The 27,305-nt window shown below is 37.0% G+C and overlaps 2 long non-coding RNA genes across 2 annotated transcripts; one reads left to right on the plus strand and one right to left on the minus strand.

The window, feature by feature from the left end:
- The first annotated feature begins 91 nt into the window (after positions 1 to 91).
- On the plus strand, positions 92 to 26,892 carry LOC127513128 (uncharacterized). The gene is made up of 4 exons (XR_007930336.1): positions 92 to 573; positions 21,446 to 21,620; positions 21,943 to 22,472; positions 26,620 to 26,892. It is a non-coding gene; the product is annotated as an uncharacterized LOC127513128 (long non-coding RNA).
- On the minus strand, positions 6,370 to 12,379 carry LOC127513135 (uncharacterized). The gene is made up of 3 exons (XR_007930343.1): positions 7,475 to 12,379; positions 6,892 to 7,197; positions 6,370 to 6,789 (listed from the first exon to the last, which is right to left on the minus strand). It is a non-coding gene; the product is annotated as an uncharacterized LOC127513135 (long non-coding RNA).
- Positions 26,893 to 27,305: the final 413 nt, after the last annotated feature.

The raw sequence follows: 27,305 nt of genomic DNA on the forward strand, positions 1-27,305 counted from the left end.
TAATTAAGATTTTTCGAGTGGCCTGTATAATATAAAAATATACAATTATGTAAATAATAATACTATTAAAAATATCTAAAATAACCGAAATACAAAACACAAAAATGCAGGTGTCATGTTGACCACGAGGGGGAGACAACATATTACTTACTAGACTCAAGATTCGCTTTATTGGCAAACGGTTCACACTACCAAAACATTTATATATTTACATACCTGTACGCAGAATAATGATTCTAAATGGCTACAGAAACCCTTATGCACATATAAGGAAACTAACAACTTAATTTTGATCTCACAGGTGAGTTCACACTGCAGAAATTATCCTGATAAGATCACCTTGCACCTGCATCATACTGTATATTGTGGCAAACTCCCGTTAAAAGAGATCAAACTTAAAATAATTTAATTCGGAATATTGTTTACATTACTCCTAACCTATAAAAAAGCTGATTTGTTGTTTTGCGTTTATATTATAGTCGCCTCAACGGCACCCTTCAGCTCTGTAGGAACCATGATTTCACCTCAGGTCGACAGGTGAAGATCTCTGTAAAATGACAGACAGAGTTTGAGGTAAGTTTATCTTAAATTTGTTTGTTGTTTTTTTTTAAATCGGCTGAACTGCAAAATAGTCCGTTCGGGTCAACGCAACATGGCGGCGCCCATGAGTGGGCGACCCGCGTTTATAGGCAGGCCTAATTGTTTTAGATGCAGATATATGGGAACAGTGTGCAAGTAGGCTAACATGCAAATAAAAAATACACCGTACATTCTACTCTAGTATAGTTCTGTTGTGTTTTTCTGAAGAGGCAAAGGAGGCAGTGTAAGATTTGGCTGATAAAATAACTGACAGTACAAATATTACGTAATATGAGATCAAAATGTCTAACGCGCTTGTTCAAATATGACTGAGAGTCACGTAGCGCGCCCTCTATAGTAATATCAGAGGAATAGCAGCCTCTCCCTCAGGCTCGATACACAATCACAGTCTTTGAGTTTTCACTGAGGTCACATATTCTGAAATACTGAGTAAACAGCCGTCGTGTCATAGACAAATACAAAATTAATTTCCCTGAAGTGCTCTGTAAAAACAGCCGATGGTTCTCATGGAATCTCTCTCATTGTTACCAACTTTTTTACCCAGTGATGCTATACGGTGCACAGCATAAATGAGTACACCCCCTCTGAAGATGTATTTTCTTTATGATCACTAATGCAATTCATGGAAAGATGGCAGAACTAAAATGTATTAAACATATACATAATAAAAACTGAGAAATATATGTCATTAATAGCCATAAAATAAGTAAATTAGCCAATTTAGTTTAACCCTTGTGCAACCTTATGGACATTTTTGTTCATTTCAGTGTGCCTTTGTTAATGCCAACTCCATGAATTTTGGCTCAGGTGTTTATTTTTATTGGAATTTTAATATTTTACCCTCATTTCCTTCAAAAAATCAATTTTACCCTCCGTACAAAAAATACTCACACTCAGGACCTTAAGGACAAAAATGTCCACATTGAAACCCATTAAAACTGCAATTTTTTAACCCAGGGCCATTTGACTATAAAATGATACAATATTTGCAAATAGGCATTCATTCTATCGGCAAGGCTTCAAATTTTACTTTTTTACCATTTTTTACTAGATTGTGCCATATTTTCAAATTTGGCATATAAAAGAAATACTCGCTTTATTTGTGTTTTCTGCTTATGCATATTATGGAGTCAATTGGAAAAATAATGCAGCTATAATTGTGTGGGTATGTTGGTAAGGATGTCAGAGTGTAGTTTGCATGTGTTTACTGAAAATTTAATGTGTGTAATTAGTTTGAAAGAAATTATATTGTACTGGCAATCAAAAATCCCACTCCATGTATGAGTCACACCCTTGGCAGGGTCATAGGGCCATGTGAAAACTATGAAAAAGGTCAAAGAAGGTTTGAGGTTTTTCTTTTTCGACCAAACATGCATCTTAACCCTTGATTGCACTTTTTCACTTGTTATTGTTTTTGTATGGAGATAAAAGGTACGCTTGAATTTGAAGCAGAAGTTCAGAAGCCCCTAAACACATTGTTTTAGTTTTCACCACAAGAAAATGCTGATTGTTTAGTCTGGTAGGTTTTATACAAAGTTTGAGTTCACACAGGTGTCCTCACAGCCAAACCTATAAATATGTGGTGCTTGAGGGGTTGATCATTTCATTGTTTGCAAGATGTGAAGAGACGTTACTCAGCAGAGGAAGCTCTGAAGCTAGTGTTGCCCACTGACAGTGAGCACACAGGTGCATTAGAAGCTGAGGATGTAAAGAAACCGATTTGTAAAGCGTTAAAATTCTGAAAATTAATGAATGTTTGGTAATTATGAATAGAAGAGATGCTGATAAAAAAAAACAGTCAGTGAAAGAGGAAAAAAAATATTAATATATAACATTTCTATGACAGTTTTTTGGCATGGACATTTTTGTCCATTATGGACCTAAGTGTTAGTTTTTGTAAAAAATCTGACACTACATAAAAAATATAAATGCCTCAAAATTAATGTTGTTGTTCTTCATTGACACACCCAAGACTCTAATAAGCAAAGAAAAAAAATTCTGCTTAGCATTTAGTTTATGAAAATAAACTACTATTTTTAATTTTTTCATAAAAAACACCTATGGCATTATTTATTGCCATTTATTATTACTGATTATTTCAGGGACCTTGTCACAAGTCCATTGTTTTTGAATTTCTGTTACTTTTGCTATATTTCACACTTAAAACAATGATTTGGTCATTCTCTTGTACCACTGTCCTCTTTTGTGCTAAGAAGTAAGTCTCCTGACAGTTCTCTCCCAAGTGCTTCCATTGTTGTCAGCATTAAGTCTGAGAATGATTCAGTGGGTTAATTGTCAAGAAATGACTTCTCTTTAAATGTTTTGGTTCAACATACTTAACTGTTGATCAAACATTGCCTTAAACTTACACCAGAACATTTTTATTTCATTTTATTTAGTAACTTTTAGGTGGAATTTTATCACCTTGATAAGAAAATCTTATTTTCCTGAATAATTTTGACATGCTTCTTTGGTAATTGATTAAGCAGACTTGCTGGAACTTAATCTCTAAAGAACCCTAACATGTCTTCTAAGTAATTGAGTAATTGCTGACTTTCAGAAGTTTCAGAGGGGGTGTACTCATTTATGCTGTGCACTGTATATACCATAACACATTATATGATACTAGACCTGACAATCACTCATCCCTGTTGTTTTATTGTTACTTAAAATCACACATTTCCAGTAATTTCTTGTGTTTATTTGGTTTAAAAGCAACCTACCATAATAAAAAGATAGACAGACAGACAGACAGATAGATAGATAGATAGAACGATGGATGAATGAATGGATGGATGAATGAATGATAGAACAATGGATGGATAATGGGTAGATAGAAAGATAGACGATGGATGGATGGATGGATGGATGATAGAACGATGGATGGATGGATGAAAGAGAACGATGGATGGATGGATGAATTATAGACAGACAGATAGATGATGGATGGAAGAATGATAGAACGATAGATGGATAGATGGATGAATGGATGGATGAAAGATAGAACGATGGATGGATGGATGAACGATAGACAGATAGATGGACAGATAGATAGATGGATGGATGAACGATAGACTGACAGACGATGGATGGATGGATGGATGGATGAATGATAGAACGATGGATAGATAGATAGATAGATAGACAGACAGACAGACGATAGATGGATGGATAAAAGATAGAACAATGGATGGATGGATGGATGGATGGATGCATGAACGATAGATAGATGGATAGTAGATGGATGGATGAACGATAGACCGATAGACAGACAGAATGATCTATCTATCTATCTATATATCCATCTATCTATCCATTGTTCTATCGTTCATCCATCCATCTATCTATCTATCTATCTATCATCAGTCTAGATAGATCACTTATCAGTTTTCACAATTATAGGCATAAAGTAAAAATTGACTGTTTATTTACTTAATGTGACTTGACAGTCTTTTTATTATCAGTTCAACTGTGCATTCATTCATTCATTCATTCATAACTTTCTATCCATTCCAGTATACAACACTCTCTTTTTGCAACACAATCAACAAACAATGGATAAAATTAGCAGCAGTAAAGTTGGTCAGAACTGTCTGTCTCTGACTGTCTGAGGTTCTCCATATAAACAATGTTACAATCACAATATAACAATATTAAAATCGCATTAGATCACATTTAATCGATAGCCGTAGGGTGAAACAGGGTTAAGAAGTTCAGTCAGAAGAATGTGCAGATCTTCACCCCCACTGCGTTATTAAGACTCCGTGTCCATCTGAGCGCTTAAAACTGTCTGTCCTTTACTGTGTGACCCAGTTTCTGTGTGTGGAAAAGTTACTCTGGCTTTCACTTTTGTAAAGTTTAAAAGTTCTGAACATCAAGTTTTTGCCTAAAACATTCAGTGAGGTCAGGACAGGTTTCACTTGTATTTTTTGTTATATGAGATTATACATTTTATTTTACAAATTTACATTTATTCATTTGACTTACAAATGAGAAAAAGGGATTCCTCCTATTCAGACATGAATGGCTGTACATCACCTTTCACAATTAAAATCAAGCGGCATGAAATTGATTCATTGTCTAGGACCATGCTACTAGTTTTATTAAAGATTAAGCATCAGCTATTGTCTTTGTCACAGATCAATATTGTTTTTCAAGGTTTCAAGCACCCATAAAAACCCAGAAGTGATGTTTGCAATGTCTAAATTTACACCAGGTCTTACATGATAGATTTTTTTTTTATTATTTTTTTCGGTTGACTTTTGAACTGCTGTCAGAGATTATATGATCTGCTATAAAACAGGAAAACAGTTCAGTTGGCCTTCAGTGTTTTGATAATATTATATTATCCCATATAAAATTTTTATTTACTTTGCTAGACCTTGTTTTGACCTGTCGGATGACAGATCTGTTCCATCATAAGAGCTGAGATATCGCAATCAGAAAAAAACGAGAGATGTTAGAAAGAAACATTGCGAGTCTCTTATTTGAAGGTTTAGACTCAAAATAAAATTCAAAATAATTTTATCAGGATTTGGCCTAAAAGGATGTTAAGTTAGACATAAACACATGATCAATGTGGGGGGGTTTTTAGGTTTGCAATGTGTATATAAATAAAAGTTTGTTGTTTCGACCAGTCATCATTGCCTTGTTTTTCTACATTGTTAGACTTTATTTTGTGTAAACATGTGTTTCTTATCACATCTTCCGCCTTGACGTTTATGAGACCAGGAAGGGAGATCCATTTCCTTCAGATTTCTATACATCCTTCTAGGAAGATCCTAAAGCTCTTCTCTTCCGCCTGTGGACCTCCCGCTGCGAGTCTGTAACGCGTCAGTTCTCTGCTTCTTCTGGACACATTTATTGACTTAATCACTTGAAACTCCCTCAGGTTTGACTGATGCAGTATGACAGAGTGTGTGTGTGTGTGTGTGTGTGTGTGTGTGTGTGTTTGTGGATTGACGTAATGAGGGGTGCTTGCGACAGCGTTCTGTCTCTGAGATGACATAAAATCAGATATGAGGGTACAGTGTAATGCTTCTTGATGTCCATCATCAAATCTCAAATGCTCACTTGTGTCTGAATCACAGAAAAAAGTTTTTATTGTTCGCTTTAAACCAGCAAATATGTTTGGCTGCAGACTTCGTTCCGTCTTGTGTGAATACTGACTGATGAGCTACTCAAGAGAAGGAAGTAATTTGAGGGTTTTTTTGGAGCCTGTGTCCCAGTGTCCCGGCATCAGTGCCAACATGCTGACGCATCATTCGCTCCTTTACTCTGATCATCAGCACACTTGAGTCAGACCCAGCCAGCGCTGGCACTGCAAATGATCATCCTACATTTCTCCTGCCCAGTTTTTTTTTACCTGTACAGTTTCAAAATGGCCTTACTGATTCGCATCCTAGTGAAAATGCACCGGGAGAGCGAACGCAGGCTGCCCAGTGAGACTCCAGCTGGCGGCAGATTGTGTGTGTAGGCGCAGTTATGACAGAAGGAAACGATCTCTTAAAGCCAGTAGTGGCACCTGTGCTGTGCCGGAGCAGTGTGCCAATGGCTGGCATCTCTTCATTCTCTATGTCTTTGTCCCTGGGTAATAATGGTGCCACTCTTTAAAGACCCCCATCTATCTATCTCTTTCTGTCTGTCTGTCGTTTTATCTATCGTTCTATCTGTCTGTCTGTCTATCTATTTATCTATAGTTCTATCTAGAACGATAGATAGATAGATAGATAGATAGATAGATAGATAGATAGATGGATAGATGGACGGACGGACGGACAGATAGATAGATAGATAGGAAGCTCAAAAGTGCTGCGTAACATGAGAACGAACCTCACTGGTTCTCGAAGAAGGTCAAACGAGATGTGTATCACGAGAATGAACCTTATTGGTTCTTGAAGAAGGTCAAACGTGCTGCGTAACACAAGAACGAACCTCACACGTTCTTGAAGAAGGTCAAACGTGCTGCGTAACACAAGAACGAACCTCACACGTTCTTGAAGAAGGTCAAACGTGCTGCGTAACACAAGAACGAACCTCACACGTTCTTGAAGAAGGTCAAACGTGCTGCGTAACACAAGAACGAACCTCACACGTTCTTGAAGAAGGTCAAACGTGCTGCGTAACACAAGAACGAACCTCACACGTTCTTGAAGAAGGTCAAACGTGCTGCGTAACACAAGAACGAACCTTACACGTTCTTGAAGAAGGTCAAACGTGCTGCGTAACACAAGAACGAACCTCACACGTTCTTGAAGAAGGTCAAACGTGCTACGTAACACAAGAACGAACCTCACACGTTCTTGAAGAAGGTCAAACGTGCTGCGTAACACAAGAACGAACCTCACACGTTCTTGAAGAAGGTCAAACGTGCTGCGTAACACAAGAACGAACCTCACACGTTCTTGAAGAAGGTCAAACGTGCTGCGTAACACAAGAACGAACCTCACACGTTCTTGAAGAAGGTCAAACGTGCTGCGTAACACCAGAACAAACCTCATTGGTTCTTTAAGAACGTCAAACGTGCTGCGTATCACGAGAACGAATCTCATTGGTTCTTGAAGAAGCTCAAACTTGCTGCGTAACACGAGAACAAACCTCATTGGTTCTTGAAGAAGCTCAAACTTGCTGCGTAACACGAACGAACCTCATTGGGTTCTTGAAGAAGGTCAAATGTGCTGCGTAACACGAGAACGAACCTCATTGGTTCTTGAAGAACGTCAAATGTGCTGCGTAACACAAGAACAAACCTCATTGGTTCTTCAGAACAAACCTCATTGGTTCTTTAAGAACGTCAAACGTGCTGCGTATCACGAGAACGAATCTCATTGGTTCTTGAAGAAGCTCAAACTTGCTGCGTAACACGAGACCGAACCTCATTGGTTCTTGAAGAAGCTCAAACTTGCTGCGTAACACGAACGAACCTCATTGGTTCTTGAAGAAGGTCAAATGTGCTGCGTAACACGAGAACGAACCTCATTGGTTCTTGAAGAACGTCAAATGTGCTGCGTAACACAAGAACAAACCTCATTGGTTCTTGCAGAAGCTCAAACTTGCTGCGTAACACAAGAATGAACCTCACTGGTTCTTGAAGAAGCTCAAATGTGCTGCGTAACACGAGAATGAAACTTATTGGTTCTTGATGATGGCAGAATGTTCATTTTTGGGTGAACTAACCCTTTAAACCCAGCAGTGTCTAAAATTAAGTGGCTGATTAATGAGCCGTGAGCTCATCCAGTGCTGACGCTTTCTGACCCCAAATCTGTTCCCGTTCCTGCTGATAAAACCTGTGCTGTCCAGGATTTTATAACTAAAAAAAAAGAAAAAAAAAAAAAAAAAAAAAAATTATATATAAAGACAGTTTTATTTCAGCTAATTGCCAGGACGACATTTCTCATTTTCATTTAGTTTAACTTGATCTAAAATAACTAAAACTGAACTAAAACCTAGATAATTATTAATAAAAACATCACAACAAAATTACCAAAACTTTAACTAAAATTAAAATATGAACATATAAAAATAAAAACTACTTAAATACAAAATATTAATAAAATTGATAATAGTGCTGTCTGAAACACACCAGAGAAATATATGACTTCCTCCAGTCCATTCACACACTGAGAACAGTGAATCAGATCACACACACACACACACACACACACACACACACCTACACACACACACACACTCTGATGCACCTGAGATGAGCCGCATCCAGAGTTTATTTGTCTCTTGGTGAATTTTGTGGCTCATTTCAGCCCCATCAGAGCAGATGGAGCACATGATGAGAACAGGATGACGGGTGACAAATACGACCCCCATATGGAGCCGCCATATAAAACTGTGTTTGAGCGACAAAAACTTTCCTCCTGACATCATCATCATCATCTGTGTTGATGTTTCAGATGCAGAGGGATGACTGGATGATTGAAATATTCCATTAGTTTTCATCATGTAGGCAGAAAGCTATTCCAGTTCATTCCCAAAACACGAATGTTGGTTCAGTGAAGTGATTCCCAAAGCGATCTGTGATCTGCACAATGTCACAGCGCTTGACGGGGTTAAATCTAGAACCTGAAATATCAATTTTAAACAGATAGTTCTATACTATATTTGCATTTACATGCATGCATTTGGCAGATGCTTTTATCCAAAGCGACTTGCTTCATGTACAGTATGCATTTTGTCGGTTCTTGCATTCAAATTATTGACTTGTTGTGAGTTTATTTCTCCTGAGGGATTTTAGGAGATTTATTTGATGCTTTGATTAACTGAGAGCTCAATTAAGTCTTCTCAGCCATGAAAGAGCAGGCTCTGAGAATTAATGTGTTTCCCTGGGCAATTTTGTTGTTGTGAATTGTAGGATATGTAACAAAACCTTCAAATCATCCAGTGCAGGCATGGATGAACTCTGCCTGCCATTGATGCGCAAACCGCAAGCGCTGCACCTCCTCATGCCGTCAGTGAAGCTTTAAAACAGTGTGAAGTCTCTCATGTGGAGAGGAGCGTCCTCTCCTACCAGCTCTCATTAACTTCCCATCAGTGTGTGTGTGTAAGAAAGTGTGTGTGTGAGGGTGGGTGGCTTATGCAAATGCAGCGGTGTTGATGGAAAGCAGAACTAATTGAGTGAAACAGAAGCAGAAGAGAGATGTTGTGAACGTCTCTGAAGACTTTTTGTGCAGCATTTTTCAGCCGCTTCACTCTCTCTTTTTCTTTTGAACGGATAATTGGCAGCAGAGCAGAGGATTATGGGATACCCTGTGTAAAATAGTGTTTGGTAATGGAGCAGTTTTGCCCAATAAGTTTTGTCCGTTAGGATTGGCATTAATATTTAACATTTAATTACATTTTCATAATTTTATTATGTTAATTTTTTTTTTCATCCAGTAGAACATAAGATTAGTTTAAGATTGACATACATATTTGTCATTTAATAATTATATAATGTTAAATATTTTTTGTCATGGACAATTCAAGGTATATTTTTAAGACTGACATTAATATTTAACATTGTAATTATTATTATTATTATTTTGTCCAGTAGGATCTAATTTTTTTTTTTTAGTTTAAGATTGACTTATATATTTAACATATTATGTTATGTTATGTTTTTTTTTTTAAAAAGGTTTTTAAGATTGACATATGTTTAACATTTAATTGTTTTATGTTAATTCATTTTTGTTTTTTTTGTCCAGTAGGATTTAGGCTAAGGTTTTTTAGTTTAAGATTGATATACATATTTATCATTTAATTATTTTATTATGTTAAATATTTTAGTCCAGTACAATTCAAGGTTTATATTCAAGATTGACATTAATATTTAACATTTTAATTATTATTATTATTATTATTTTTTTTGTCCAGTAGGATCTAAGTTTTTCTTTGTTTGTTTAAGATTGACATATATATTTAACATATTATGTTAATTTTTTTGTCCAGTAGGACATACAGTCAAACCAAAATGTATTCAGACACCTTGAACATTTCATTCATTAATACAGTTTATTCACTATAGTTGAAAGAAATGGTAATAAAATATGACAAGATCTCAGAGTTAAACTGTGTCAGAAAAAAATAATCTTAATTATGTCAGATAACACTTAAGCAAAACATGGTCAGGTAAAAGTATCTGAATAATTTTTGGTTCCAAATTTTTATCAGTTTTACTGGTAGTCCACTGTATGAAGAATTTTTGGGTATAATATGTCAGTTTATTTTGCTATCCTCACTTACATAAATGAACTATAGTGTCCTGCACCCACTAGTAAAAATATATTCAAAATTATATCTAGTGTCTGAATAATTTTTGGTTTGACTGTATACTGACATATATTTAACATTTAATTTTTGTCCAGTAGGATGTAAGTTTTTTTTTTTTTTTTATTATTATTTGTTTTTTTAAGATTGACATACATATTAAGGTTTTTTAGTTTATCATTTAAACATTTTATTATCTAAAATATTTTTTTGTCCAGTACAATTCAAGGTTTATATTCAAGATTATCATTAATATTATGCATTATTTTTTAGAATGCATATTTAGGTACAAATCGTGCCTGAATCTGTCCGTTTTTTCCCCACCACGCTTTTGTTTACAATCAAAGAAAGACAGAATGATTTATAAAGGAGGACAAAAAAACCGAATGATGCTGTTGTGTCATTTAGAGATGAGCGGGGACAGGAGAGACTCTGGCAATCCCTCACATTCTTCTTCCTCTGTGCGGAAATGTGACTGTTGAATAATTCATTCTGCTGCGGCGATGAATAATGAATAAGCCTGTGTGATTAAAGAGAGGTATGCTAATTAAGAGAGAGAGAGAGTGTGTGTGTGTGTGTGTGTGTGTGTGTGTGTGTGTGTTATATAATCATCACCCACCACTTTCAACAATGTTAATGTCATTAACTCAAGAAAGACTTGGAAAGAACATCCCTGTTTCTCCAGAAAAAAAAAAAAAAACAGCTTGCAGAAAACAAGTATCCTATCAAGTTCCCTAAAACCTTGTCACCATCATTTGACACTCTTGCCTGCCATAACAGCCACGTCTGCAGGATCAGAAACTCCCTCTGCGCTGATGGAGGAAAACGACTTTTCTTTGATCGCATATTGTTACAAAAATTAAGAAAGTTCTGAAAGAATGTGATGTTTTTGTGACATTTAATTAACCGTGAGTGGTGTTTTCCCCATTTTCCCCAAACTCACCGACGTGATGCGATATTGTGGGTGATTGGCATGACGTTCATATGCAGTTGCTATGGTGTTCAGGGTCCAAGGTGTTGATATGCAGTTCCTCAAGTCTCTGTGATGATATTCAGGGTTCAGTGTGCATATGTGGGATTTTTTTTCACCTGCTTTCTGAAAATGGTGCAACACTTAGTAAAGTAACGACACTCTCCTCAACAAGACGTCTGGAGCACAAACGCTGCGGGATGATCATGTTCACGCTTAAATGTAATAGTGTGTATGAGCACTAGTGTTAGTGATGACTGACTTCAGGTAAATAGGGTAAAAAATGTAACTATATCACCACGCTTCCCCAGTTGATTCATCACAGTACATTAAGAAAATAGTTTTTTTTTTAAAATGTTGTTTAAATATGCAAATGATGCATTATCTGATTAAATATGCACACTCTTGCATACATTTTTAGAACAGAAATCTGAACATTGGATGAAGTTAGATACAAAATTCTTGTTTGATTTTATTGACATATTAGAGTTTTTACAGAGGGGATTGTGGAAAATAGAAATCAGAAATCATTCTAATATGCTGATTTGATACTCGGTTATTATCAATGTTGGAAACAGTTGTGCTGCTTAATATTTTTTTGGAACCTGTGATACTTTTTTAGTTTTTTCAGGATTCATTGATGAATTTATTAATTTATTCAAAATAGAAATCTTTTCTAACAATATAAATCTTTACTGTCACTTTTTATCAATTTACCCAATCCTTGCTGAATAAAAGTATTAATTTCTTTCAAAAAAAAAAAAAAAAAACTGACTCTAAACTTTTGAACGGTAGTGTATATTGTTACAAAAGATTTCTATTTTAAATAAATGTTGGTCTTTTTTAACTTTTTATTCATCAAAGAATCCTGAAAAAAAAAAAAAAAAAAATTAAAAATGAAAATTCTGTCATTAATTACTCACGCTCGTGTCGTTCCACACCCGTAAGACCTTCATTCATCTTCACAACACAAATTAAGATATTTTTGATAAAATCCGACGGCTCAGTGAGGCCTCCATTGCCAGCAAGATAATTAACACTTTTAATGCCCAGAAATCTACTAAAAACATATTTAAATCAGTTCATGTGACTACAGCAGTTCAACCTTAATGTTATGAAGCGACGAGAATACTTTTTGTGCGCCAAAAAAACTAAATAAAGACTTTATTCAACAATATCTAGTGATGGGTGATTTCAAAACACTGCTTCATGAAGCTTCGAAGCTTTACGAATCTTTTGTTTCAAATCAGTGGTTCAGAGCACGTATCAAACTGCCAAAGTCACGTGAGCCGTTGAAATTTTTAAACACTTATGACGTAACGAAGCCTCGTTTACTGAAATCACGTGACTTTGGCAGTTTGATACATGCTCCGAACCACTGATTCTAAACAAATGATTCGCAAAGCTTCGAAGCTTCATGAAGCAGAGTTTTGAAATCGCTCATCACTAGATATTGTTGAATAAAGTCGCTATTTTGTTTTTTTTTTGTCACACAAAAAGTATTCTCGTCACTTCATAACATTACATTTGAACCACTGTAGTCACATGAACTGTTTTAAATATGTGTTTAGTAGCTTTCTGGGCATTGAAAATGTTAATTATCTTGCTGTCAATGCAGGCTTCACTGAGCCATCGGATTTAATCAAAAATATCTTAATTTGTGTTCTGAAGATGAATGAAGGTCTTACGGGTGTGGAACGACAGGAGGGTGAGTAATAAATGACAGAATTTTCATTTTTGGGTGAACTAAACCTTTAAGCAGCACAACTGTCTGCAACATTGATAATAAATCAGCATATTAGAATGATTTCTGAAGGATCATGTGACACTGAAGACTGGAGTAAATTCAGCTTTGCATCACAGAAATAAATTATATTTTAAAGTATGTTAAAATAGAAAACCATTATTTTAAATTGTAATAATATTACTGTTTTTTTCTGTATTTTTGATCAAATAAATGCAGGCTTGATGAGCAGAAGAGACTTCGTTCAAAAACATTAAAAATAGGAATGTGTCCAAACCGGTACTGTAAATCATTAAAACAGTTTAAAATGTCTATCATTAGAGATTTTGCTATATCGTGTACAGTGCACTGCCCTCCACAATTACCCTTGGTAAATATGAGCAAAGGTGGCTGTGAAAATAAATCTGCATCGTTCATCCTTTTGATCTTTCATTCAAAAAATTCACAAAATTCTAACCTTTCATTTAAGTAAAACAATTGAAAATGGGGGAAAACTCACATTATGAAATGAATGTTTTTCTCCAACGCGTGTTGGCCACAGTTATTGGCACCCCTAGAAAAACTTATGAGTGAAATATCTCTGAAGTATATTCCCATTCATATTTAGGTTTTTTTTTTTTTTTTTTTTTTTAGCACACCAGGGTGACTAGGAGCACGAAATTGTCCAGCCATGACTTCCTGTTCCACATGAGTACAAATATGAGGAAACGCAAAGGCCAAATTCCCCTAATCATTCATCACAATGAGTAAAACCACAGAATATAGTTCTGATGTGCAGCAAAAGATTGTTGAGAAAATGGCTAAAGCATTGAAAATCCCCATGTAGAATTTTGTAAATTTTTTTAATGAAAGATCAAAAGGATAAACAATGCAGATTTATTTTCACAGCCACCTTTGCTCATATTTACCAAGGGTGCCAATATTAGTGGAGGGCACTGTATATCACAGTATGTAAATATATAGCACTATTGACACTTCAGAGTGATGAAATGCATGGATGAGAATATAAAGAGCGGGATGTGCTTGATGTTAAAAAGAGTTATATGTGCAATATATCCTAAATAGGAACTCGAAGCGGCCCTCGTACTGTCACACTGCCTCTCTTAGAAGGCGATTGTGAGTTTGGGACGTGCTCAGTGTTATAAAGTGTTAAGCACAATAAGCAGTGAAAAAGAACTCAATGCGGTGCTAACGCTGACTCACACACGGCTTATAAGCACGATCGCAAATTCCTGAACTAATTCTAACTACATATAAAATAACCTACTGTACCCAGGGCTCGAAATGAACTTTTTTACTTGGTAGCACTGGTGCTCCTAACTTCACAAAGTTAGGAGCACCAGCTAAAATTTAGGACCACCACAACTTCTAGAATAATAAGACACTTATGGGGCTGTTACCAATTAAATTAAATCATTTACACTGAAAAGTTAAAACTGCATTAATTGATGTTATGAGTTTGTTTTAAAAAAAATGAATATACAAATAAGAAATGTTGGAAAGAATGATACTTTCAAACATGAAACTAAACCGCCTTATTGAGTAAGTTATTGAGTCATTCATTCAAACGATTCATTCAAATGGCTGATTCATTTAAGAATGAGGCAGTTCTTTATGAAAGGGTCATTGAATCTTTGACTCAAACGATTCGTTCAAAAAGCTGAATCATTCAGTAATGAAAACAAGGCCGAGTGTTGCTGCGAGATGTGTGATGGTTCTGCTGTGATCTTTGTTTGGAACTATTTTCGCTGCTGAAACAGAACAAAAAAGTCAATATTGTGTCTAAAATGTAAGTTATTTAATTTTAACTACTTGTTTATTCAACTGTTGAATGAAATCAATGTCACATTTTCAATCATGATGGTGGAAGAGAGCACTCTTCTTGGTCATGTGATGTTGCTTAACTGTATCGTATGTTATAAAAACTCCACATTTTGAATTTTTACCGCAGTACGTTAACTGAGTTTGTGTGTGCTATGCTCATTTGTTTCCATTTCTCCTGGAGAGGCTGCGCAACCTTGTTAACGTCAGTACATAATATATATTATTATTTTGATCGCCGCTTACACTAAATGTAATAAAATCATTTAAAGCGTTCAAGTTTATTCTAAGCGTTCAAGTGTTAATGTCGAGCCCTGCTGTAACTGTTCTTTTCATCTTCTCTTCAGCTCTTTACATTCAGCGTTATGTAACACAACAGTAGATATAATGTGATTGAATATGTGGGATGTTGATTGCATTGCATTATGGGAAGTAAACCTTTGCACATTTGAGTTCTCAAGAAGCATGTAGAGAAGATGCTGTGGAATTTTGAATTGTGTTTATGTACCTTCTTAACCATAATTTTGGGGACAAATTAGGGCTTAATACAACACAACCACCGTGTGTGTGTGAGAGAGAGTGTGAGTGTTGTGTGCGAGTGTGTGTCGAGCCCTGCTGTAACTGTTCTTTTCATCTTCTCTCTTCAGCTCTTTACATTTTGCGTGTGTGTTATAGAATGGTGAACCGGTCACTGTATCAGCCCACAGCAGGCACATAGTAGCGAACGTTTTGTAGAGAAATGAAAACAGGTCGCACCTCAACGATTATTTGCACTCGCACACATACTCCCAAATATATTTTGAGGTCGCACGCATTAAATAAAATGGTCGCAATTTCGAGCCTTGGTACCTGAAAAATTTGTTTAATTCATATTTCTTTTATACTGTATGGAGCTCCGCACATGACATGCAGGAAAAAAACAGTAGGCTAAATCGTGCAGACGATATACTATTTCATTCCCACACACAATTTATCAAATCGAGGAAAACGAAAGAGTAAACCGTCCACACGATTTAGCAAATCAAGGGAACGAAAAAGTAAATCGTGCGCATGATTTAGTAAACCAAGGGAATGAAACAGTAAATCATGTGCACTATTTAGTAAACCGAGAGAACGAAATAGTAAATCATGCGCACTATTTAGTAAACCAAGGGAACGAAATAGTAAATCATGCGCACTATTTAGTAAACCAAGGGAACGAAATAGTAAATCGTGCACATGATTTAGCAAATCGAGGGAATGAATAAGTAAATAGTGCACACGAAAGCCAAGCTTCTACTTTTTAATTGTTAATTTAAACAACGATCGATTATGGGAATTTATGTAAATTGTCATCCCTAATAGGAATAAAACTGTAAAATTTGGTGTATGTAAAGCTGCTGAAGTGGAGACTTTTAAAATATGGATTGTAATTGAAAACTACAGGCGCAAATAAAGTGCAATAAAATATTTTGAATGGTTTATTTCCACTATTCTGAAGCAACACGATATGAAAAGCCAAAGAGCCTAAAATCTCAAAATTGACCAGTGCATGAATTATTTTCTTTTTGCCTGTAGTGTCTCGCCTTAAACTCTGTGTTTGCATTTGTGGGAGAGAATTTGTTGTTGTGCATGTGTGGGAATTTATATGAATATGAATGTGCGTGTGTGTGTGTAGGTGGTAAATAATGTATTTGTGTTTGTTCTCCACACTGGGATGAGGATGGGGTTTCCTCACATCCGGAGGTGGAAGATAAAAGAGCATCTGCTGTGTGTTTGTTTGTGTGTGTGTTTGTGTGTGTGTGTGTGTGTGTGTGTGTGTGTGTGTGTGTGTGTGTGTGTGTGTACAAGTGTCAATAAATCTACGTCAGATCTCAGGATGGGTTATTGTTACAATTATTGTTTACAATAATTGTTTACTTATTATTTTCTACTTTATATAACTTCATATAGAAACAATAGAAGTCTTGTTATAAGCATGTGCAGGTTTGTGTTTCAGACGTGTTATGTAACACAACAGTAGATATAATGTGATTGAATATGTGGGATGTTGATTGCATTGCATTATGGGAAGTAAACCTTTGCACATTTGAGTTCTCAAGAAGCATGTAGAGAAGATGCTGTGGAATTTTGAATTGTGTTTATGTACCTTCTTAACCATAATTTTGGGGACAAATTAGGGCTTAATATGACAAAACCACCTTTTTATTTGTAAAAACAGCAAAATAATAATTTTTTTTTTTTTTAAATTGTATCATCATGATAACACTTATGACACTAATGAATGCAATAAACATTGATTTAACAACATAAGATGTAACATAAAACCCTAATGTACATCACTGATAACAAAAAAACTATGAAGAAACATAAAATTAAAAACCATCAAATGTGAAATGTTACAGTACGAATGTCGGTTTACTGCTTTCCACTGTAAATTATAAGATGATTAATTTGTAGGATTTTTTTTTTAACAATGGTACATTTAACAGTACATGTGTACGTGTGTGTGTGCGTGTGTGTGTGAGAGTGTGAGTGTTGTGTGTGAGTGTATATGAGTGAGAGCTCGAGTGTGTGTGTGTGTGTGTGTGTGTGTGTGTGTGTATGTTGTGTGTGTGAGAGTGTGAGTCTGTGTTGTGTGAGAGTGTGTGTGAGAGAGAGAGAGAGAGAGAGAGAGAGAGTGTGTGTGTGTGAGAGAGAGTGTGAGTGTTGTGTGTGAGAGTGTGTATGAGTGAGAGCTCGAGTGTGTGTGTGTGTGTGTGTATGTTGTGTGTGTGTGAGAGTGTGAGTCTGTGTTGTGTGAGAGTGTGTGTGAGAGAGAGAGAGAGAGAGAGAGAGAGAGAGAGAGTGTGTGTGTGTGAGAGAGAGTGTGAGTGTTGTGTGTGAGAGTGTGTATGAGTGAGAGCTTGTGTGTGTGTGTGTGTGTATGAGTGTGTGTGTATGTTGTGTGTGTGTGTGAGAGAGAGTGTGAGTCTGTGTTGTGTGAGAGTGTGTGTGTGTGTGTGTGAGAGAAAGAGTGTGTGAGTGTGTGTGTGTGTATGTGTGTATGTTGTGTGTATGAGAGTGTGAGTTTGTGTGTATATGAGAGAGCGTGTGTGTGTGTGTGTGTGTGTGTGTGTGTGAGAGAGAGAAAGAGATAGAGAGAGTGTGTGTGAGTGTGTGTGGTGTGTGTGTTAGTGAGAGAGAGTGTGTATGAGTGAGAGCATTAGTGTGTGTGTGTGTGTGTGTGTGTGTGTGAGAGAGAGAGAGAGAGAGTGTGTTTTACTCTTTCACCCTTCTCACTTACACACACTTACCTTTTATACAGACCTTTAACATCTATCTCTCTCTCTCTCTCTCTCTCTCTCTCTCTCTCTCTCTCTCTCATCACAGCTCTATCCCATGAGGCACATGTGACCTATGATTAATTATTAAAATATAGAGCATTTGTTTACCTTGTGAACTTATTATAGTGTGATCGCAGCAATTAGCAAATGCCAAAAATCTAATCAATTCACCATTTGACAAAATCAAGTCCCGCCCTTCATTTGAGAGTCATCTGCATTCTCTTCATACACATCACAATAGGAAAGACAATCGCAATTTCTGTTCATGTCGCATTTAAAGTAAAAGTAAACATAAAGGTGCATTTGGAGGGTTAAAGTCAGGTGAGCAGCCGCAGATTGTATATTTAATATTCGTGTATTTTATTTTACTGCACTGGCAGATTTTTCCATGTCTTAAATATAATCAAGCTAAAAACTAGTTGGCATGTTTCAGTGTGGATTTTTGTGATTCAGTACCAATATGATGCAGCTTTGCCAAGAAACTCATATTGAATGATCAGGACAGTGTTGGATCTGACGGCATATTAATTCTCCTCTTTATATGAGGCTTATTCTCTTAAAATAGACAGATCTGTATTTCCGGTGGCTTGAAAAGGTCTTTGATCTCAAAGTAGGCATCATTGATCTTTCCCTTTAATCCAAGAGTTTCTTAAGACCCTTGCTCAGCTGCACAAATAACCCGGTGTTGACATTCCCAGAGCGTTTAATACCAGCTGGATCTCCTCAATCTCTCACACTCTCAGCCAAACGTCAACAATGGATGTTACGTGGAGCAACTTCCTGAACACAGAGTTTGGTGAAAGCTTACTATGTTAGCATGAGATCATGAAATCCAAGAACTCAGGATTTGTGACCTGTGAACAGCATCTCTCTTGGCTCACAGTAGATCAGATGCCGACACAGTCCAACTTCCTACTTCCTCTTCCCGCTGTAGAGCTGGCAGGGGAACCGCGATTGGTGAAAAGTGCGTGATAGGGGTATGGTCGAGGTCAGCAGGTTAGAGATAGATCGGCATTCTGGGAGCTTATCAGAGCCTCATTATATAAGAAACAAATAAAAACATTTAGGGAAATTCAGTTTCCAACAAAATATGACAGCCATTCAGTATCATAGTATTCATTAAAGAACCATCATTGAACCATGGATTGGGTTAAATTCATTGTTTTTGTTTGTTTTATTATTTATCTTTTTCATGTCAGTATATTTACTTTAGGTAATTTATGTTGAAGTGTAGCGACTTGTGTTGTTTCCATTGCCGCTTTGCTCTTCCACCGTGTTTAGAATTATTAGGCAAGTAGATTTTCTGATCATATTTTTTTTCCAGGCACATTTTACCAATTCTAAACCACATCAATCTTAATAACTACTATTAATTTTGTATTTAATCATTTATATGTGTTATATATAGATGTTCATAAAGGTTGGAAATGAAAAACACCTTATATTCAGGTGTGCAGAATTATTAGGCAGGTTTTCTTTTACAGGGAAAATGAGCCAAAAAGAGATTTAACTCCGACTGAAAAGTAAAAAATTATTGCTCATGAGAAGGATGCAATACTAATGCAATACTAGAAATTGCAAAGTTAAGGCATGACCAATGGACAATGGACAATTCTAACCTTTCATTTAAGTACAATAATTGAAAATGGGGGAAAAAGCTCATTATGAAATAAATGTTTTTCTCTAGTTCACGTTGGCCACAATTATTGCAACGTCCTTTTCCCAGGATAACAGCTCTGAGTCTTCACCTATAATGCCTGATGAGTTTGGAGAACACCTGACAAGAGATCAGAGACCATTCCTTCATGCAGAATCTCTCCAGATCCTTCAGATTCCCAGATCCATGTTGGTGCTTCTTCTCTTCAGTTCACTCCTCTCATTTTCTTTAGGGTTCAGGTCAGGGGACTGGGATGGTCATGGCAGAAGCTTCATTTTGTGCTCAGTAGCCAAGTTTGATAGAATTCATGATGCCATGTATCTGAACAAGATGTCCAGGAACTCCAGCAGAAAAATAGGCCCACAACATTAAAGATCCAGCAGTATATTTAACCGTGGACATGGGGTACTTTTTATCCCTGTGTGCACCAAACCTATCTGGTGGGTTTGCTGCCAAAAAGCTCTTTTTTTTTAGTTTCATCTGACCATAGAAGCCTGTCCCATTTGAAGTTCCAGTCTTGTCTGACAACTGAATATGCTGGAGAGAGTAGAGGATTTGAAACCCTCCCAAACAACCTGTGGTGATGTAGGTGCTGTTTGGTAATTTTTTTTTTTAGACTTTCTGAGACTCAAGACTCAACTAATCTCTGCAATTCTCCAGCTGTGATCTTTGGAGAGTCTTTGTCCACTCAAACCTTCCTCCTCACCACGCATTAGGACGATTTAGAAACACGTCCTCTTCCAGGCAGATTTGTAACATCTTTAGATTGTTGATTGGAACTTCTTAATTATTGCCCTGATGGTGGAAATGGGGATTTTCAATGCTTTAGCTATTTTCTTACAGCCACTTTATATTTTGTGAAGCTCAGCAATCTTTTGCTGCACATCAGAACTATATTCTTTGGTTTTACTCATTGTGATGAATGATTAAGGGAATTTGGCCTTTGTGTTACCTCATGTTTATACTCCTGTTGAACAGGAAGTCATGGCTGGACAATTTCATGCTCCTAGTCACCCTGGTGTGCTAAAAAATGTAAATATGAATGGGAATATACTTAAGAGATATTTTACTCATAAGAATTTCTAGGGGTGCCAATAATTGTGGCCAACATGGAGATATTGGAGAAAAACATTTATTTCATAATGAGATTTTCCTCCCACTTTCAATTGTTTTACTCTGATGAAAGATTAGAATTTTGTGAATTTTTTGAATGAAAGATCAAAAGGATAAACAATGCAGATTTATTTTCACAGCCACCTTTGCTCATATTTACTAAGGATGCCAATTGTCACGTTTTGAGTTTGTTTTTTATCTGTTTTCATGCTTTTTCCCTGTCTTCAGTTTCATAGTCAGTTTTCTAGTTTGTTAATTGTTTCAGTTCTCCTTGTGTGTCTGCCTGTTTGTCTCCTTGGTTACTAATTAATTAGTGTCTTCAGTTCAAGGTGTATCTTGTTAATTTAGTCTTGTTAACCCCTTGTTTGCTGTGTATTTAAGCCTTCAGTTTCTGTCTGTCCTTTGTCTAGCTTTGTTTATGTTAGATGGTGTTGTAAGGTACTTTCCCGGTGATTTTCCTTGTTCCTTGTTCACAGTACTCCATTAAATGTTCTTGAAGATATCTCCTTCGTCGTGCGTTTGAATACTGCAACACCACCATGACAGAAAGCTAGACCCAACAAACAAAAACAGAAGACTGGACCTAAAAGGGATGATCCTGGCTGAGGACCGCCTGTGGGACCTGAGGCAGAATGGTCGTCATTTGGAGAGGTATGTGGAGGAGTTTCTTGAGCTCTCCCATCAGGTTAGCTGGCCTGATGCCTCTCTCAGTGTGTGGTTTCAGATGGGACTGGATGAGGAGACAATTCGTTATAGCGAACCTGCTTGTTATTTCTCTGTAGTTGAGTTGATTAATCTCATTCTCTATTTAAATGGTTCAAATTTTGAAGTTGAGGAAGTTAGATAAAGGGAGTGTTATCCTCATCCAGCCCCATCGGAAACACATGTGGCCTCACCAGCTCACCCCACGCCGGTTCCCTTCACATACCCCTCCAATGGATCCATCCATTTCTGCCCTCCTGTGTTTCCCCAGGCACGTAAATGGGTCTTCAACAGCGCTGACCTGGGGACCAAAGTGACAGACCCAGCATTTACATAATTTACGCTGAAGTTCGCCTCACTGCCTCCATCCGCAGTGCCTAAGACCATCCCAGTCCTCAGTCCAGAGAATAAGATGGCCACCATCCCAGAGCCTCTTCCCAAGATGGCCGCCATTCCAGAGCCTCGTCCCAAGATGGCCGCCATTCCAGAGCATTGTCCCAAGATGGCTGCCATTCCAGAGCATTGTCCCAAGATGGCTGCCATTCCAGAGCATTGTCCCAAGATGGCTGCCATTCCAGAGCATTGTCCCAAGATGGCTGCCATTCCAGAGCATTGTCCCAAGATGGCCGCCATTCCAGAGTTTCATCCCAAGATGGCCACCATTCCAGAGCCTCGTCCCATGTTCCCAGAGCTTCGTCCTCCCAACCTGCGGAGGACCTATGGCTAATTGGCTTTTGGTCAGAGCCAGTACCAGCCCCTGACCAGCGTCCAGTGAGGGCTCCAGCCCCTGACCAGCGTCCAGTGAGTTGGTTTTATTTTGTTGTTTTATTTTTTTAAATTTATGTTTCGTTGTGTTTATATGCTATGTTTTTGTTATGTTTTATGTTCTTTAAGTTGTCTTTTATGTTTTAATTTTAAGTTACGTTTAATGTTATGTTGTTATTTAAGTTGTTTTGTTATTTGTCGTAACATACATCTACCTGAAATAACTGAATAGAGCTTTTATTTCAATATTTGTTCTATTGTTTATTTGTCCTTTTACTAACATAAGTTAGGCTAGTATTAGTTTTTTTGCTTTGATGTTGAAACAATGGAAATTGTGAAATTTCACTGCTATCTAAAATTTAAAAAGCCTTTTTTTTTTCCTAGTAAAAACTAATTCATGATGTCCTTATCTTGAAATAAAATCGCCCGCCCCTTAAGTTATGTTATGCTTATCTTTTCTTTGTTGTGTGTGTTATATGTTTATCTTCGACTTTATGTTGTGTTTATGTTATGTTGAGAGGTTTGTTCAGGGATTGGCTAGTATTTGAGATCTTTGTCCTGCCCTTGAGTCTGCTGTGATCAGCTCACAGGAGACTTGACACAGGTAAAAGAAAATACCTGTCCTAGAATAGATACTGTGTGCTTTTGTCTCAGCATAGTCTAGCATCATATCTGCACCACATACAAAAACAAGATTGTTTATGGAGAAAATAATAACCTCTGATCGGATCTAATGTGGACTTTGCTCATATGATGAGGCAGAGATATGATGTTTGTACCATTTTATAATAGGCTAATCGCTACACTTGCTTGTAATGAGTAGTGTAATGAATTACTGCTGCAGGAAGTAATAAGTAAATTAATAATATGGCATTTGAAAGGAGTAAGAAAGGAGCATCTTACTTTAATTCAAAACAGCATTTTATTTCTATTTGCTTTCATTATTTTCATTATTTTGTGTACATGTTCTATCTTCAACGTGTTTTATATACGAAACGGCCTTTTCAGAACCAGACTGAACATCACAGTGTGTAAATTAAATTAAATATTAGCATCGATTGCATATGCAAAATAACAGTGTGCAAAATTAATAACACGAGATGGACAGAGCAGGACAATTGAAAGCTTTGGTTTGTAAGTGTGTCTTGATTCCAGTGGCTTCATGTTGTCGGCGTCTGATAATTCACAAACCAAACACTTTGTGTTCAGCACAAACCATGTTTATCCCGAACCTGTATTTAATGTCATCTGGGTTTTATTCTCTTTTTAATTTGGGAATTTTTATTCATGGTTTTAAAAAGTTCATGTTGGCATCTGTAATTTGACCTGTTTATGTGATTGTGCACAAATACCATAGTAGATGCATGTCCTCAGACCTCAGCAACAAAAGATATGGGTAGTTTTCTCCTACCTCTTAAATTTAAGTCTACTTTTCTGTCCTAACTTTACATGATTACTATATTTTGCAAAATATAAATCATCTATTTCTATCATCTGAAATGTGCTGTACTGTGTTAATGCAATTAAAGGGTTAGTTCACCCAAAAATGAAAATTGTCATTAATTACCCTCATGTTGTTCCAAACCCGTAAGAGTTTCATTCATCTTAGGAACACAAATTAAGATTTTTCTTGAGCAGCAAATCATCATATTAGAATGATTTCTGAAGGATCATGTGACACTGAAGACTGGAGTAATGATGCTGAAAATTCAGCTTTGATCACAGGAATAAATTACACTTTACAGTATACTACAAAATATCATAATATCACTGATTTTACTAATGCAGCTTTGGTGAGCAGAAGAGACTTCTTTCAAAAACATTAAAAAAATCTTACTGACCCCAAGTGTATTTTCTGGAAAATATGGTATGTGTTTAGATGCATATTGGCATTGTATTCAGCATTGCGTTTTCCCTGCCATCTGAAGAGATTTGGGTTGCGTCTCAGCAGCAGAGGACCACTGGTTTAGACCACAGAAGGTTGTCAGAAGCATTATTTAGCTGCAGTAATCTAGATGATGATGATGATGATGATGAGATATATTTTTTTTATTTATTTATTTTTTTTTTTATAGAGGTTCAGATTAAGATAAGGATCTGTCTGAAAAGCTAGGTCAAATCTCAGCTCCATCACTCACTTGCTGATTTCTGATATAATCTTTGACATTTGTCTGTGACTATAGGCCCTATCATACACCCGCTGCAATGTGGTGCCAGGCACGAGGCAAGTGTTTTTTGCTAGTTTCAGCTCGACGCAGTTATCATTTTCACTTCTACAACTTGCCCTCACTAACCATGCTCCTTGAGATGACTCCGATGCTTGTGCTCCTTAAAACCAACAGCAATGGTTTGGGCCTGCAACATGTGCTGCGACCCATGACGGAGTACTTGACCGTGACCCTGCGCAACCTGCTCCTGGGCCACAGAAGGAGAGGTGGTTATGAAAGCAGCTGGACAGCCTTCCAAATGGAGCTGGCATTGGAGGAGCTCTTCTTTGGGTGGACCTTCTTGCATCAATCGAGGCAGTACTCAGTCAGCCTCAGGACAAGCACTTCTGACAGAGACAGGATCTCGAAGATGCATGGATTCCTGAGCCTGGTTCCCATTGGGGGCCCAAACGTCGGACAAGTGGATCAGTGACAACTTAAAGCTTCTGACGGTGGTCGGAGACGCGCTGGTGCTCCTCCTTCTCTGTGACCTGCACGAATGCAACGACCACATCAGCCTGGTGAGCTTCAAAACACCCGTGCTCCCTCACCCCATGGCGAAGCTGGTCGGCTGCTGCACCACCTGTGACCTCGCCAACGATCTCATCGTCAGAAAGGGATTCCGCTACCCTTTCACATTCGAGAGGGCCTTGGAGCTGGTGCCTGCCCACGGCCACGACCCCGTTTTTCCCACCTTTTCCTACAGTTGTTCATCCCACTACTAGCGGATATATACATCGTTTTGTGTGTTTTGACATGTTTACGTTGTGTCAGGAGTGTAGAGACCAAACATGTGGACCAGACCAAACACTTCATTTCACTCAATAGATGTTGTGATGAGGCACTATAGTTTGGAGTTTGACCTCTGACCCTCAACAAGGACATTATGTGAGGGCACATATAAAGAACACACAGCGGAGAATGTAAATAATGTACAGGATATTTCAGCAAAATGCTCTCAAAACAATAGATTTAGAACAATAGATGCCGCTCTGTATAGAATGGAATTGATGGCGTTGTTAAAATAATTGCCACTGGATCAGTCCTGTTCTACAGAAATGTAATGTTTCTATAAAAGGACATAAAAGAAATCATCTCTGGTCAAGATTGGACCTTGATTATTTACACAAAAGCAGAGAGGGATTGACAGAGGACGTCAAGTTTATTTTCATAATTTTAATCATCTTTTGAAATGAAACTGATTTGTGTAATTAATTCTATTGGTAACTCTTACTAAATCTTAGTTTGTTCTGTTGACTTTGCTCCAATGGATGATATTACTGGTGCATAAATCCCTTAAATACAAAACATTTTGGTTGTAATTATGAACTAATTATCAGAAATAGTTTTATGAACTTAAAGAATTTTTTGCAGCTGCTACTGGCCTTTGCTAGTTAAAGTTTTAGAAATGACTAAAAGGATGGAAAATGATATATTATATTTTATAATCCATCTACCCAAACTAAAGTAGTGAAATGACTCACTATTGACCTCATTTTAATGTTGGTTTTTTTTTTTTTTTTTTTTTCCCAGATTATTTATATGGTTGGATGGATGGATGGATGGATGTTTTAAAATATATGAATATTTTTGTCATGACTTCGGTCTGATTTGCCATGTTTTGTTGTCTTGTCTCTGTGTCTGCGTGCCCTGTTGTCTTTAAGCTCATCAATTTTGTTTTGACAGCTCTCCATGTGCTCTGCTGTCAGTGTGGCGTTTTCCCCTCCCACTCGTTATCCTCATCCTTAATTGTGTTCTGTCTCACCTGTTGCCACTTATCCCTCGTCTGCTTTCCCCTATTTTAGATCCCCTTGTGCTCAGTCTTTTGTCAGACCGTTGTTGTATGTTTGAGCTAACGCTTCGCTCGTGACCTTCTCTTCTTGTTTGCCTAGTCTTGCTGTGTTGTGTCTATTAGGCTCCAAGTGCTGTTCTGTTTTGTTTCTTTTGTTTTGAACAGTTCTTTCTCATTCCGCCAGACTTTTTTGTTCTCCTCCCTGCCCTGGCTATCTTTGTGTCCATTGAGACTTGGATGCATCGCTCCAGCCCCTCTCTGCATTCTCAACGCTCTCACCGGGGAACTTGGTGAGACTTCAACGCTGCGTCACGGACAGCGCTCTAGGCAGAGTGACTTCTACGCTGCGTCACAAGCGACGCTAGGACCTTGTTTTGGACGTTCTCTCTCTTGTGTTCCTGTTGTTTTTCCCCCTGTGCTCAGTGAGAGCAAAATAAAACTTTTCTGTTACCTGCAATTGAATCCGTGTTTTTCCCTGGCAATTTTAGAGTAAAAGAATGAAGAAGCACCTGGAATAATATTGAATCATAAATGCATCCACTCAATGACTCACTGTTTACCTAATTTTAATATTTTATTTTAGTATTATTTATATACACTCTAAAAATGCTGGGTTAAAAACAACCCAAGTTAGGATAAATATGGACAGAACCAGCGAATGGGTTAAATGTTTGCCCATTGTGCTGGGTAGTTTTATTTAAGCCAACTATTGTTTAAAAATTACTGTACTGTTCACTTAAAATGAACGCAAAATAGGTTGGAAATTAAAAATCAGACACATAATTACTAGAGGCAACAATAATATTTAAAAGGTCAACATTTATTAATAAGCAATTTAATAAATGTTTATTTAATTACTATTTATTAAAC

This window comes from Ctenopharyngodon idella, chromosome 5, assembly GCF_019924925.1.
Source record: "Ctenopharyngodon idella isolate HZGC_01 chromosome 5, HZGC01, whole genome shotgun sequence".
NCBI lineage: Eukaryota > Metazoa > Chordata > Actinopteri > Cypriniformes > Xenocyprididae > Ctenopharyngodon > Ctenopharyngodon idella.